This window comes from Monodon monoceros, unplaced genomic scaffold (assembly GCF_005190385.1).
Source record: "Monodon monoceros isolate NGI ecotype Baffin Bay Population unplaced genomic scaffold, NGI_Narwhal_1 Super_Scaffold_19, whole genome shotgun sequence".
NCBI classification, from domain to species: domain Eukaryota; kingdom Metazoa; phylum Chordata; class Mammalia; order Artiodactyla; family Monodontidae; genus Monodon; species Monodon monoceros.
Window position 1 is genome coordinate 5,050,430 of NW_021703775.1, and position 13,750 is coordinate 5,064,179.

At 42.4% G+C, this 13,750-nt stretch overlaps 1 pseudogene; it reads left to right on the top strand.

Moving 5' to 3' along the window:
* The first annotated feature begins 12,070 nt into the window (after nucleotides 1-12,070).
* Nucleotides 12,071-13,040, top strand: LOC114901034 (annotated as a pseudogene).
* Nucleotides 13,041-13,750: the final 710 nt, after the last annotated feature.

Here is a 13,750-nt window from a genome sequence, read left to right on the forward strand (position 1 = left end):
TTTCTAGGGTAACACACGTGTTCTAAATCTTATTGGAGTGGTGATTACGCAAGTGTATGTACTTTTATCAAAATCATAGAATTTATTTATACTTAAGATCTATGCGTTTCACTCTATGTGAATTTTATCCTCCATAGTCTTTTTTTTTTTTTTGCGGGCCTCTCACTGCTGTGGTCTCTCCCGTTGCGGAGCGCAGGCTCCGGACACGCAGGCTCAGCGGCCATGGCTCACGGGCCCAGCCACTCCGCGGCATGTGGGATCTTCCCGCACCGGGGCACGAACCCGTGTCCCCTGCATCGGCAGGCGGACTCTCAACCACTGTGCCACCAGGGAAGCCCCCTCCATAGTCTTTTTAACTGAAAAAAAGAAAATTAGCAAGACTTTCAAAAGTATCTTCAGAATGCTCATGCTATGAGCAAAAACTTTCAAAAGTACCAAGATTTTAGCCCTTGCTTCCTCTGAAGCAGGGAAGCTCACTGTGGAGGTATTTCCTGCTAGAACATACAAGCCCGCCTCTGTTCCTGTTCCTATCTAATTTCTACTCATTCCTCAAAGACCAATTCCGGGACCTGCCCAACTCGTCCTCTGTGTGGGGCGACACTGCTCATCTGTAAGCTGCCAACCCCTCTTTTCATGCACTTACTTATTTAAATTTATATTTTGTATTCGAGCATAGTGGATTAACAATGTTGTTAGTTTCAGGTGTACAGCAAAGTGATTCAGTTCTACACATACACGTATCTATTCTTTCTCAGATTCTTTTCCCATTTAGGTTACTACAGAATATTGAGCAGAGTTCCCTGTGCCATATAGTAGGTCCTTGTTTGTTATCTATTTTAAATATAGCAGTGTGTACATGTCAATCCCAAACTCCTAATTTATCCCTGACCCCCACCCTTCCCCCCGGTAGCCATAAGTTTGTGAGTCTGTTTCAGTTTTGTAAATAAGTTCATTTGTATCATTTTTTTTTAGATTCTGCATATAAGCAATATCACATGAGATTTGTCTTTCTCTGTCTGACTTACTTCACCTAGTATGATCATCTCTAGGTCCATCCATGTTGCTGCAAATGGCATTATTTCATTCTTTTTTATGGCTGAGTAATATTCCATTGTGTGTATCTACTACATCTTCTTTATCCATTCGTTTGTCGATGGATGTTTAGGTTGCTTACACATCTTGGCTATTGTAAACAGTGCTACAATGAACATTGGGGTGCATGTATCCTTTCAAACCATGTTTTTCTCCCGATATTTGCCCAGTAGTGGGATTGCTGGGTCATATGGTAGTTCTATTTTTAGTTTTTTAAGGAACCTCCATGCTGTTCTCCATAGTGGCTGCACCAGTTTACATTCCCACCAACAGTGCAGGAGGGTTCCCTTTTCTCCACACCCTCTCCAGCACTTTCTGTTTGTAGATTTTTTGATGATGGCCGTTCTGACTGGTGTGAGGTGATACCTCACTGTAGTTTTGATTTGCATTTCTCTAATAATTAGCAATGTTGAGCATTTTTTCACGTGCCTCTTGGCCATCTGTATGTCTTCCTTGGAGAAATGTCTACTTAGGTCTTCTGCCCATTTTGGGGTTGGGTTGTTTGTTTTTTTGATATTGAGCCACATGAGCTGCTTGTAAATTTTACAGGCTAATCCCTTGTCGGTCGCATCCTTCTGAAACTATTCCAAAAAATTGCAGAGGAAGGAATACTCCCGAACTCATTCTATGAAGCCACCATCACCCTGATACCAAAACCAGACAAAGATACTACAAAAAAAAGAAAATTATAGGCCAATATCATTCATTCATTTAATTCTCTTTATTGCCTCTAATAGTGTTAGGTATTGTCTTATAATCTTAAAATCTGCTCTTCTAGATTTTAAGCTCCCTGCTGTCCAGAAGTATGTTTTTTGCTTTCTTGAATTCCACAACAGTTTGCGACTACTCAGAGAGAACTTTCAGTAAATGTTGGTTGGCTTAAAGAGAGGAAGTTTGCATGAAACGGAGGGAAATGCTTGGGTCCTAGATTTGGAAAAGCAAGGGTGAAAATCCTGGATATGTAAACTTGGTCAAGTTAGCCTCACTGAATTTGTTTTCTTCATGTCCAAAAATCAGATATGAAAACCTACTTCACAAGGTAGTGGGTAAAAAAAGGAAATAGCATCTGAGGACATTGCTGTAGGGGCTAGCTCTTAGTAGATATTTAATAAATGTAATTATTTTTATTGATGGATATTTTAAAGGGGGGAGTTTCCTGAAATAACGTCAGGGACCCCTAAGACCCAGTACTACCCTCACAAGAATGTTTCCAGCTTGGCTTGCTGCCCCTCTCTTTCCAGGTCCCTGACATTTGTGAAAGGATAACAAGAGTGGCCTTGGAGCAGCCAGGGATGCGGGCACTTCCATGGCCAGCGCCTCTGGCCATCCACACAGTAGCAACTTGGGGACACTTCCCTTCATCTTGCCTAAGACACTTATTCTTGTCTCCAAACTTATCGCTTTGGATTTAATTCTTTGTTTATTTTTCTTCTAGACTTCTAAATCATGCTACGAAAATAGGGCATCTTTTCATCGGTCCTCTTCCATGGCCCAGCTGGATGAAATTATTGAGTCAGCTAATACAGATGATCTCTAAAAAGAGTCCCAAGACACTTCGTAGACATTAGTCAAATATACTGGTGCTGTCTTCTTAAGTGTCACCTGTAGGTCTTATGAAGAAACCACTCCTTCCCAGGCAGTGTACATGGGATTTAGGAATTGCTGATGCTCAAAAAGTGTCTGTTGAATTACTCAGCTAATGTTATCTGAGGATAAATATTTTCCTGTCCAACGAACAGTACCCCCCAAAATGGGTCCTCATCTACGTTGAGGTCCTATGTTAATGGACTACTTGCTACCTTGGCACTTGCTCTCGACACCAAACTTAGGAAGTAATGTCCTGAAAGAAACAGAACAGTAGTTAGATACAGTGTGGAAATAGTGATTGTTAAAAAAATTATTTTATTGAAGTCTAGTTGATTTACAATGTTGTGTTAACTTCTGCTGTACAGCAGAGTGATTCAGTTATACATATTCTTTTCCATTATGGTTTATCACAGGAAATTGAATGTAGTTCCCTGTGCTCTACAGTAGGACCTTGTTGTTTATCCATCTTATATATGTTTGCATCTGCTAATCCCAAACTCCCAGTCCAGGAAATGATGATTTTCATTGCTGATTTAAGTTGAAACATTTGATCGGTTTAATGATTTTGATACAAGGACCGTCCAGAGTTTTGGCCCTTGCATTTGCGGCTCGGCCATCACCATGACCTAGAGCATCAGGCACTGGTGGGAGGAACAGTGGCTGGGCTTTGGAACCAGGCATGACTGGGTTTAAACCTGGGCTCTGCCACTTAACAGCTGTGTGACCTCAGGCAAATTACCTAACTTTTCTGAGCATCAGTTTCCTCGTCTGCAAATATCTATGTCAGCGGGTCCCTGTGCAGACTAGGGGTTATATATAGATAATAGTGCAGCACATGGCACATCGAAGGCCCTGAGTACATAATAGTTATAACCCAACAATCATTTCCACCATTTTTCCCCCTCTCAATTCGTATTTAAGCTCCTCTCTTTTTTTTCATGATTTTTAAAAATATTTATTTATTTATTTGGTTGTGCCGGGTCTTAGTTGCTGCATGTGGGCTCCCTAGTTGCGGCATGTGAACTCTTAGTTGCGGCACGCATGTGGGATCTAGTTCCCTGGCCAGGGATCAAACTCCGGCCCCCTGCATTGGGAGCGCAGGGTCTTAGCCGCTGCGCCACCAGGGAAGTCCCAATTTCCACCATTTTAATGGGGATGACCATGACCACAACAAACCAATTGTCAGTGGTTCATTTGCACATCCTGTGCCCAGGGAAGCCACACAGCGTGCAAAGTTACTTCGCCGTGATGTGAGGAATCTACTGATGCTGTATAGAGGTGGGTAATGTATAAGCTTACATTTTCGTCATGGAACCTAGTTTGATAGAGCTTAAGGCATACACCTGTGTCCTGTTGGGTCTAGCCTGCTTCTTACACCGGAGGAGGTCGCCTCCTAAGTCTAATATGTGATGTCAGAATCCTTTCCTGGTGGGATCCTGGACAAGCCCTCGGAATGAGGTGAGATCTGCCCTCTGTCTAACCCCAGATGCCGGCTCAAGTGCTGACTGCCCCCCTCACTCTTCCACGTTTCCTTTCCTGGGTCCCTTGAGTTTGCTCCCACTCCTGTGACCCCGGGTAAGTCACCTCACCTTCCCTGGTCTGTTTCCTCATCCTTAAACGCTGTGATTGGGGTGGTCATATGATCCCAAGGAGAGCAATCTGAGAAGCACCGCGAACTCCAGCACTCTCTGACCCCCGTGCTTGGTTTCCCGTAGCAGGAGATATGTTTACATAAAGAAGCACCTGCTTCATGAATTCCTATCTTTCCTCTAAAATTCTCCGTACGCTCACCAGTGCTTCCATCCTTCTCCTCAGCTGAAATCCAATCACGTTTTCCCAATTCTCACGTTGTCAGAAAGCTTTCCCCCGCTTTACCAGGTCCTGATCCATAATTGCCTGTGTTCACCCATAGTACATTTCCTCTTGTTGTTTGCGTGCCAGCCAAATCATGGGCCATCAAGAATTTAATGCCGGAAATTCCATTCCTAACACACACTTGTCTAGTTTCTTATCTTTTCAAAAACTCTTCTCTATCCATCATCTTATCTCATCTTTGCAACAGCTCTACACGGTAAGATGCTTTCCTAGAACTGAAAGATGTAGAAACTGGGGTTCGGGCAGAGTCTAAAGTTCAGTAGCCAATAGGTGATAGGACCTAGATTAAAACCTGCATTCTCTGACACCAGTTACTTTTTTTTTTTTTTTTAATATTTTTAAATTTATTTATTTGGCTGCACCAGGTCTTAATTGCAGCATGTGGGATCTTCGTTGCGGCATTTGGGATCTAGTTCCCTGACCAGGGATTGAACCCCGGGCCCCCTGCATTGGGAGCGTGGGGTCTTAACCACTGGACCACCAGGGAAGTCCCACCAGCTACTTTTAAAATCTTCAAAAATTACATTTCCATATTCTGTCAATACACTAGGGCTTAGGGTACCTTTTTTTCATGTGTAAGGTTTGATTATTGCAATAAAATAGCTCATCAAATAGCGGTGAAGATGTGTGAGAATGCATCTTGCGTCTCAAAATGCCGACTGAGGCCTGTGGATATTGACAGCAGGGAGGGACCTTGGAAATCATTGAGTCCAACCCTGAACATTATACAAATGAGTCAACAAGCCTCTACAGGAAGTGTGTCTTGCCCGGTGTCACAGGTCGAGTTTGACCACTACCAGCAGAGCTTTTGGGAGATGGGGGAAAAGGTAAATAAACCTCTGGGACCAGGGCACAGCCGACCAGCCCAAGGGTCCACTCCTTCCCACTGGAGAATCTGGTCTGTGGCGAACACACAATGCGCGAGGTAAGCAGGCTACCGAGAGGAAGAAAATTCTTGGATGAAAAGAAGACAGAGCTCAAGCCACTTCTGCTCTGGAGGCAGGGCCCTTGCATGTTTCCTGGTCACGAGCGTGGCCATTTCTCCCCAGCCTCCTGGATTTGGGACTGTGTCCCTGTAGACCTCGCTGGTCTCAGGGCTGCTTGCGCACCTGTCCACCTGCCTCATACAGTCCTGTCTGCTTTATCAGAATCCCCAGGCTCTGTGTGCTCTCCTGCTGTTCACTGCAGGCCTTGGGTGCCCCTCAGCTGTCTGTGGGACAGACCCCTTCTCCCCCAGCCTCTACCTCGCGCTCCCGTGCTCTGCTCACCTGCCCTGGGCCCCGTGAGCCCTCTACTGCTTCACTGGTGGAAAGAATCTAACAAAACCAACCTTGCAGGGTTGTAGAGTAGGACTGAGCCCACACTGGCACAGCATCTGACCCAGAGGAAGCCCCAGGTAATGGCAGTTGTTAATCTGATGTGCCATGTCTCTGTCACCAGCCCACAGCTGCCTGGAGGTTAAGGACCAGGTCAATCATTTTTGCATCCCCTGTGCCTGGGACATGTTCACCGCTTAACAAATGTCTACAGAACAGGATGCAAGGGAACCATCCTGGCAACTGTGCCCTGGAACATCTGTGCTGAGAGTCTCAGTGGCTCCCAGATGTTTGCTAGAGTGTCTATTCCATCACAGCCACCAGCCGCATGTCTCAGCTCCCCTTGGTTATAGGGAGAGGAAGGGGTGACCTTCCTGCAAGCTTTCCTTAAACCACGGTGAGAGCAAATTAAAAAGGAGACAATAAGCATCTTTACTGAGGGACATTCTAGAATGTTGAAATAAGGATTTAGAAGGAAGTTGTTAGAGTTGCTGTTTCACAGAGAGACGTTTGCGCAAGGGCCTGGTTCCACTCATGCTGCTGGTGTCAGGGCCCCGGTGAACTTGAGCTCTTTTCAGATGTGCAGGAGGTGGAGTGTGGGTTTCACACACATGTGACTTTTGACTCAGTTCAGAGATCAGGTTTGCTGAGGGGTTTCCAATTACCAGAAAAGTCTATCCAAGAGCCGCTTTTATGGTACGACGGGTGGTAACACTGAAACAGCACTGCCAAAACTCAGCCACGGCTCCCCGAGCCCACCCCTGGGTCATGCTCCTGGAGGCAGGGGAGTGTAGACCAACAGTGGCACCCAGTCCCTGTGCTCCGGTTTTGGTTAACGACACAGAGGAGTGGGTGTGTGCAGGATGGTCGGGTTTAGTCACTAGAAATGAAAACAACAGCAGTAAGCTTTAGCACTTGCTGTAACTACTATACATTTCTCAGTTCAGCTCTAAATCTGGAAAGTGCTGTTGGCTTTTGCAGATCCTACCACTCCTTCCCACCCCCTTTCTCAAAGCCTTGGCCATCCTCCTGCCTGTTACAGTCCCCGGGACATGCTCTCTGAGGCCCTGGAATTCTTAATCTGGTTCATCTCTTTGGGTACTTATCCTTTTCTGACTTGCATTATTATTCTTTACATAAATCTCTGTGTTTCCCATCAGACTGCAAACTCCCCAACATCAGAAGATGAAATCCTTTGGTTCTACCATGGCACACAGGACAGTGCCTTGGCTGTAGCTGGCTGTGAGGTGTATGATAAATATTTCCTGAATGAATAACAAAGGAAAAACTGAAGTAAAGTATATCTTGAAACATCAACAGCTTAAAAAATTGTGGAAGGAAGGTCTCATGTAATGATTTAAAAATAAAATTTACAAAGTGATTTGGAAAGCCGAGATAATGATTTTGGAAGGTCAGAAGTGTTCTTTTCTTTAAATATGCCTGGCTAATTTGTGACTCCCTCAAGGAACGGACCATATTTTAAAATCATTTTGAATCCCCACTGGCTAGCACAATTTTGGCCTAATTTTTTCTCTTTCGTTGTTTTAACGGTGGAAACATCTTTACTTCTTTTGCTTATCAAAACGTGGCATACACTCAAAGTAAAATTTAAACAATATAGAAACAAAAAGTAAAAAGTGAAAGGTCTAACTAGGTCCATCACCTAAGAGGTTATTTACTGATGTTGCCCACAGTTTTAGTGCAATATGAATAACATATTTATTCATTCTATCTGTAATCTGCTTTTATAAACCATCAAAATGTTATGGCCTCATTTGCACGGAACACACAGGTCTCCGTCATTCCATAGATTTCTTTATTAACTGTTTTACAGTTGGAAATTGAGGCAGGTTTTCATTTTTGCTATTACAAACTACGCTGCAGTAAAACCCTTGTATATACATCTTTTTCAACAGAGTCTTTCTCTGGTTACCCGCAAATGTGGGATTTATGGTTCCCAGGGTATGGACATTTAACATTTTGGTAGATACCGACAAATTTCCCTCCAAAAAGTTTTTTATTTTTCCAATTTATATCCCCAACGAGAACTGAGAAAACCTGTTGGGCTTAGCTTTTAAGTCTTTCCTGGGCGTATGTTGGAAAACTTGCAGCCAACATGATATTTTTATTATTATTATTAATTAATTTATTTATTTATTCATTCAATTTTGGCTGCATTGGGTCTTTGTTGCTGTGCGCAGGCTTTTCTCTAGTTGCGGTGAGCGGGGGCTACTCTTCATTGCAGTGCACGGGCTTCTCATTGAGGTGACATGTTGCGGAACATGGGCTGTAGGTGCGCGGGCTTCAGTAGTTGTGGCACACAGGCTCAGTAGCTGTGGTGCACGGGCTTAGTTGCTCCACAGCATGTGGAATCTTCCTGGACGAGGGCTCAAACCCATGTCTCCTGCGTTGGCAGGTGGACTCTTAACCACTGCACCACCAGGGAAACCCCAATATGATTTTAAAATGATACTTTAGGGAGACTGGGATTGACATATATACACTAATATGCATAAAATAGGTAGCTAATAAGTACCTGCTGTATAAAAAATAACTAAATAACATAAAATTCAAAAAAAATGATACTTTAGGTGCACAAAATCCTCTACATTTTTCCAGGTATTTTTACATGGAATATGTATTCTCCTTTGACCTTCACAGGAGTCCATGATATAAGTAGGGAAGACCCGATTCCCTTCTGATTCCTGTTTTAGAATCTCAGCCAAAAAGACTGGCCCTGGGTTCACTGCAAGGCAGTGGCCTCCCTGAGGCAGAGCCCTGGAACTGATCCTGTTTCTCTTCCCACAAGCTGGAAGGACCAGCCTTGAGAGGCTAGGAGGGCATGGCCTGGAGGTGAGGAGACTCCAAGGCTTCTGCAAGTCTTGAGTTTATGCCAAAGTGTAAAGAATGCCCTGATTGTGGTGTTCAGTTTCTTAGCTGAAATAAATCCTCTTTTCTGACTGAGCCTAGCAGAGGGAGGAGGAGACAGGTGGCCTGGCTCTGGGAGGAGGGGTGTGTGGAGCTCTCCTTCTATGTCATTCTCAGAAGCTCTCAATTTAGAGGCTGGGGAGAGAGCTGACCCAGGGAATTCTCACTGCTTTCTGCTTCCCTTAGTTAAGGTTTTTAATATTTTTTGGAAGTGTAGTCCACTGATCCTTGGCAAAGAAAGAAAATAGCATCAATCAGTGCTATTGTTAAACAGAAATTTTCACTGGCTATTGGGGGAGGAAGGGCTTTGATAGTCCCAGGATACCTCACTTCTACATAGTAGCTTAGGCAGGAAAGTTTCTTTATATTGAAGTTGGAATGGAAAGTTCCAGATCCCAACATAGGACAGTGGACAAGGGAAGGTGGCAATCTTTGGAAAGGGCAATTCCTAGCTGCATGAATGTCTATGTGGACTAGACCTACACTGTTCAGTAGCGTAGCCTCTGGCACCTGTGGCTACTGAGTATGTAAAATGTGCCCAGTATGAGTCAAGGACTGAATTTTTAATTTGATTTAGTTTTAGTATTTAAATTTAAGAACTGACAATTCAGTTACTAGAAAATTTTGAAGTCATTTTTAAACAACTTGGGCATGTGAAAATACTTTTCAATGGTAAATTTTATGAAATCTAAAAACCAGTCAAATGTTTCTGATGAAAATTTAGCATCTGAACTGAGGTAGGTTTTAAGCATGAAATACACACTGGCTTTCTAAGGCTTAGTATGAAAAAGAGAACATAAAATGTCTCCATGATTTTTTTATATGGATTATATGTTGAAGTGATCATATGTTGGAAATAGTGAATTAAATAAAATATAATATTAAAATTAATTTTACCTGTTTTTTGTTTTTACATTTTTTTAACATGGCTGCTAGAAAATAGGAAATTTCTTGGGCATTCACCCATTCGTTAATGCATCAAGAATGTATTTAGGGGCTTCCCTGGTGGCACAGTGGTTGAGAGTCTGCCTGCCGATGCAGGGAACATGGGTTCGTGCCCCAGTCCGGGAAGGTCCCACATGCCGCGGAGCGGCTAGGCCCATGAGCCATGGCCGCTGAGCCTGTGCGTCCGGAGCCTGTGCTCCACAATGGGAGAGGCCACAACAGTGAGAGGCCCACGTACCACAAAAAAAAAAAAAAGAAAGTATTTACTAAGACAAGGTTGTCCACTCTCACCACTATTATTCAACACAGTTTTGGAAGTTTTAGCCACAGCAATCAGAGAAGAAAAAGAAATAAAAGGAATCCAAATCAGAAAAGAAGAAGTAAAGCTGTCACTGTTTGCAGATGACATGATACTATACATAGAGAATCCTAAAGATGCTACCAGAAAACTACTAGAGCTAATCAATGAGTTTGGTAAAGTAGCAGGATACAAAATTAATGCACAGAAATCTCTTGCATTCCTATACACTAATGATGAAAAATCTGAAAGAAAAATTAAGGAAACACTCCCATTTACCACTGCAACAAAAAGAATAAAATATCTAGGAATAAACCTACCTAAGGAGACAAAAGACCTGTATGCAGAAAACTATAAGATACTGATGAAAGAAATCAAAGATGACACAAACATATGGAGAGATATACCATGTTCTTGGATTGGAAGAATCAACATTGTGAAAATGACTATACTACCCAAAGCAATCTACAGATTCAATGCAATCCCTATCAAACTACCAATGGCACCTTTTACAGAGCTAGAACAAAAAATTTGTATGGAAACACAAAAGACCCCGCATAGCCAAAGCAATCTTAAGAAAGAAAAACAGAGCTGGAGGAATTGGGCTCCCTGACTTCAGACTATACTACAAAGCTACAGTAATAAGGACAGTATGGTACTGGCACAAAAACAGAAATATAGATCAATGGAACAGGATAGAAAGCCCAGAGATAAACCCACGCACATATGGTCACCTTATTTTTGATAAGGGAGGCAAGAATATACAATGGAGAAAAGACAGCCTCTTCAATAAGTGGTGCTGGGAAAACTGGACAGCTACATGTAAAAGAATGAAATTAGAACACTCTCTAACACCATACACAAAAATAAACTCAAAATGGATTAAAGACCTAAATGTAAGTCCAGACACTATAAAACTCTTAGAGGAAACCATAGGCAGAACACTCTATGACATAAGTCACAGCAAGATCCTTTTTGACCCACCTCCTAGAGAAATGGAAATAAAAACAAAAATAAACAAATGGGACCTAATGAAACTTCAAAGCTTTTGCACAGCAAAGGAAACCATAAACAAGACGAAAAGACAACCCTCAGAATAAGAGAAAATATTTGCAAATGAAGCAGCTGACAAAGGATTAACCTCCAAAATTTACAAGCAACTCATGCAGCTCAATATCAAAAAAACAAACAACCCAATCCAAAAATGGGTAGAAGACCTAAATAGACATTTCTCCAAAGAAGATATACAGATTGCCAACAAACACATGAAAGGATGCTCAACATCACTAATCATTAGAGAAATGAAAATCATTAGAGAAATGAAACTACAATGAGGTAACACCTCACACCAGTCAGAATGGCCATCATCAAAAAATCTACAAACAATAAATATTGGAGAGGCTGTGGAGAAAAGGGAACCCTTTTGCACTGCTGGTGGGAATGTAAATTGATACAGCCACTGTGGAGAACAGTATGGAGGTTCCTTTAAAAACTAAAAATAGGGCTTCCCTGGTGGTGCAGTGGTTGAGAGTCCACCTGCCGATGCAGGGGACACGGGTTCGTGCCCCAGTCCGGGAAGATCCCACATGTTGCGGAGCGGCTGGGCCCGTGAGCCATGGCCGCTGAGCCTGCGCGTCCGGAGCCTGTGCTCCGCAACGGGAGAGGCCACAACAGTGAGAGGCCCGCATACCGCAAAAAAGAAAACCCAAAAAACTAAAAATAGAAGTACCATACGTCCCAGCAATCCCACTACTGGACATATACCCTGAGAAAACCATAATTCAGAAAGAGTCATGTACCACAATGTTCATTGCAGCTCTGTTTACAATAGCCAGGACATGGAACCAACCTAAGTGTCCATCAACAGATGAATGGATAAAGAAGATGTGACACATATATACAATGGAATATTACTCAGCCATAAAAGAAATGAAATTGAATTATTTGTAGTGAGGTGGATGGACCTAGAGACTGTCATACAGAATGAAGTAAATCAGAAAGAGAAAAATAGCTCTTTTCACTCTCAGACATGGGCACACCACAGAAGGATGTTATTATCAAGTCAGATGCACCCGACACCCTATTAGTGCAGAAGCATCCAGATTATATAGCACCCTATGGCTCAAAGAAAGATAATTACGAATACTGTATATCTGAATATTTGAGAATGAGTGGCATCTATTGGGGTCTGACTGTAATGGATCTCATGGGACAGCCACACTGCATGAATAGAGAAGAAATTCTGACATTTATTAAGTCTTGTCAACACGAGTGTGGTGGAATAAGTGCTAGTATTGGACACGATCCTCATCTTTTGTACACTCTTAGTGCTGTCCAGATTCTTACTCTCTATGATAGTATTAATGTTATTGATGTAAATAAAGTTGTAGAATATATTCAGAGTCTACAGAAAGAAGATGGTTCTTTTGCTGGAGTTTTTGGGGAGAAATTGATACAAGATTCTCTTTTTGTGCGGTGGCAACTTTGGCTCTATTGGGGAAGCTGGATGCTATTCATGTGGAAAAGGCAATCGAATTTGTTTTATCACGTATGAACTTTGATGGTGGATTTGGCTGCAGGCCAGGTTCTGAATCCCATGCTGGGCAGGATTCCTGGCTATTACTAGTCAGTTGCAGCGAGTAAATTCTGACTTACTTGGTTGGTGGCTTTGTGAATGACAGCTTCCATCAGGTGGACTCAACGGAAGGCCAGAGAAGTTACCAGGTGCATGCTATTCTTGGCGGGCGTTGGCTTCCCTAAAGATAATTGGAAGGCTTCATTGGATTGACAGAGAGAAACTGCACAGTTTCATTTTAGCATGTTAAGATGAAGAAACGGGAGGATCTGCGGACAGGCCAGGAGATATGGTAGTTCCTTTTCATACTCTATTTGGAATTGCTGGATTGTCACTTTTGGGAGAAGAACAGATTAAACCTGTTAGCCCTGTGTTTTGCATGCCTGATGCCTGAGTGAATGTTCGGCCTGAGCTAGTGAGCTAGATTACACCCCTTGATGCAAAAGTCATTTAGTGTAGTTTTACAGTTTTAACATTTCAGTATTTGAAGCGCTTAACAAACTTCATGACTGCCATGTTAATATTTTGTACATGAATTATGTTGATTTTAATAAATTATATAATTATACATATTGTGAATTAAAGACCTTTATTGTATCTCAGCTTTCTGTTTTCTTCTGGAATGCTGTTATTCTGAGTGTAATATTTTGTTTATACTTCAGTGTATTTGTTATCTTGTTTGTCCCCATAACAGCAAACTGAGTTGAACTCTATTTAGCTGATGAAGTCTTGTGTTCTGACTTTCCCATGTACTCCCTTGATATGTTATATACAACTATAGTTAATATAAATTGATTTTTGTCAGTGAGAATGTTAACTGATAAAGAATTGATCAACCCCATAGGAATTAAAAGATGAAAAAAAAAAGGAAAGAGAAAAATAAATACTGTATGCTAACACATATATATGGAATCTAAAAAAAAAAAAGGTTCTGAAGAACCTAGGGGCAGGACAGGAATAAAGACGCAGACGTAGAGAACGGACTTGAGGACACGGGGAGGGGGGAAGGGTAAGCTGGACGAAGTGAGAGAGTGGTATGGACATATATACACTACCAAACATAAAATAGCTAGCTAGTGGGAAGCAGCCGCATAGCACAGGGAGATCAGCTCCGTGCTTTGCGACCACCTAGAG